Source organism: Micropterus salmoides, unplaced genomic scaffold, assembly GCF_014851395.1.
Source record: "Micropterus salmoides isolate LMB-PRFRI ecotype aquatic unplaced genomic scaffold, ASM1485139v1 Ms_hic_scaffold_4417, whole genome shotgun sequence".
Lineage (NCBI taxonomy): Eukaryota > Metazoa > Chordata > Actinopteri > Centrarchiformes > Centrarchidae > Micropterus > Micropterus salmoides.
Genome location: NW_024043837.1, coordinates 4,164 through 6,758, shown reverse-complemented (window position 1 = coordinate 6,758; position 2,595 = coordinate 4,164). Strand labels below are relative to the sequence as shown.

At 41.4% G+C, this 2,595-nt stretch overlaps 1 non-coding gene across 1 annotated transcript; it reads right to left on the bottom strand.

Annotated features, from left to right (window-relative positions):
* Positions 1–1,813: 1,813 nt before the first annotated feature.
* On the bottom strand, positions 1,814–1,902 carry trnay-gua. Its single transcript is given in 2 exon segments — positions 1,814–1,849; positions 1,866–1,902. It is a non-coding gene; the product is annotated as a tRNA-Tyr (tRNA).
* Positions 1,903–2,595: the final 693 nt, after the last annotated feature.

Below are 2,595 nucleotides of genomic sequence, written 5' to 3'. Positions count from 1 at the left end.
TGCTAGCACTGGATGTGGACAAGCTCAGCTTGTCTGAACATACAGCAATGAAACCCATCTCGCTTCTAAATAATTGCAGACGAACTACACGGAATTAGCAGAACATGTCTCTGTGTTTTACCTTCTAGCGCTGGATGTGGACAAGCGAGCTTGTCTGAACATATCAAGCAAAGAAACCCATCTCGGCTTCTAAATAATTGCAGACGAACTACATGGAATTAGCAGAACATGTCTCTGTTTTTACCTTCTAGCGCTGGATGTGGACAAGCTAAGCTTGTCTGAACATATCAAGCAAAGAAACCCTCTCGGCTTCTAAATGCAGAAGAACTACACAGAATTGGCATAACATATCTTTGTCTGTGTGTTTTACCTTCTAGCGCTGGATGTGGACAAGCTAAGCTTGTCTGAACATTTCAAGCAAAGAAACCCATCTCAGCTTCTAATAATTGGCAGAAGAACTACACGGATTAGCAGAACATGTCTCTGTGTTTTACATTCTAGCGCTGGATGTGGACAAGCTCAGCTTTTCTGAACATATCAAGCAATGAAACCCATCTCGGCTTCTTGTTTTGTCAGTCGGACACAAACATAAAGCACCTCCTTCGAGCCGGAGTTGAACCAGCGACCTAAGGATTTCTGACATTATGAATCTACAGTCCTCACTTTGAGAACACCCAATAACAAGGACATGGACATAACAGAAACCTTATCACACTGTGGAAATGCTTGTTTAAAACTGGTTCATTGTTGACTAAAGTCAGACTTACCTGCTTGAAATAATTGCAGAAGAACTACACAGAATTAGAAGAACATGTCTCTGTGTTTCACCTGCTAGCGCTGGATGTGGACAAACTCAGCTTGTCTGAACATATCAGCAATGAAACCCATCTTAGCTTCTAAAAAATATCAAGAACTACACAGAATTAGCAGAACATGTTTCTGTCTCTGTGTTTCACCTGCTAGCACTGGATGTGGACAAGCTAAGCTTGTCTGAACATTTCAAGCAAAGAAACCCATCTCGGCTTCTAAATAATTGCAGACGAACTACACGGAATTAGCAGAACATGTCTCTGTGTTTTACCTTCTAGCGCTGGATGTGGACAAGCTCAGCTGTCTGAACATATCAACAAAGAAACCCATCTTAGCTTCTAAAAAATCTCAGAAGAACTACACAGAATTAGCAGAACATGTTTCTGTCTCTGCGTTTCACCTGCTAGCACTGGATGTGGACAAGCTAAGCTTGTCTGAACATTTCAAGCAAAGAACCCATCTCGGCTTCTAATAATTGCAGACGAACTACACGAATTAGCAGAACATGTCTCTGTGTTTTACCTTCTAGCGCTGGATGTGGACAAGCTCAGCTTGTCTGAACATATCAAGCAAAGAAACCCATCTCAGCTTCTAAATAATTGCAGAAGAACTACACGGAATTAGCAGAACATGTCTCTGTGTTTTACCTTCTAGCGCTGGATGTGCAAGCTCAGCTTGTCTGAACATATCAGCAAAGAAACCCATCTTAGCTTCTAAAAATATCAGAAGAACTACACAGAATTAGCAGAACATGTTTTTCTTCCTGCGTTTCACCTGCTAGCACTGGATGTGGACAAGCTAAGCTTGTCTGAACATTTCAGCAAAGAAACCCATCTCGGCTTCTAAATAATTGCAGAAGAACTACACAGAATTGGCATAACATATCTTTGTCTGTGTTTTACCTTCTAGCGCTGGATGTTGACAAGCTAAGCTTGTCTGAACATATCAAGCAATGAAACCCCTCGGCTTCTTGTTTTGTCAGTCGGACACAACATAAAGCACCTCCTTCGAGCCGGAGTTGAACCAGCGACCTAAGGATTTCTGACATTATGAATCTACAGTCCTCCGCTCTACCAACTGAGCTATCGAAGGGAACGCATCACTTTTGAGAACATCCAATAACAAGGACTGGACATAACAGACCTTTATTACACGTGGAATGCTTGTTTAAAACTGGTTCATTGTTGACTAAAGTCAGACTTACCTGCTTGAAATAATTGCAGAAGAACTACACAGAATAGAAGAACATGTCTCTGTGTTTCACCTGCTAGCGCTGGATGTAGACAACTCAGCTTGTCTGAACATATCAAGCACTGAAACCCATCTTAGCTTCTAAAAATATCAGAAAACTACACAGAATTAGCAGAACATGTTTCTGTCTCTGCGTTTCACCTGCTAGCACTGAATGTGGACAAGCTAAGCTTGACTGAACATTCAAGCAAAGAAACCCATCTCGGCTTCTAAATATTGCAGAAGAACTACACGGAATTAGCAGAACATGTCTCTGTGTTTTACCTTCTAGCGCTGGATGTGGACAAGCTAAGCTTGTCTGAACATATCAAGCAAAGAACCCATCTCGGCTTCTAAATAATTGCAGAAGAACTACACAGAATTGGCATAACATATCTTTTATCTGTGTGTTTTACCTTCTAGCGCTGGATTGGACAAGCTAAGCTTGTCTGAACATTTCAAGCAAAGAAACCCATCTCAGCTTCTAAATAATTGCAGAAGAACTACACGGAATTAGCACATGTCTCTGTGTTTTACATTCTAGCGCTGGATGTG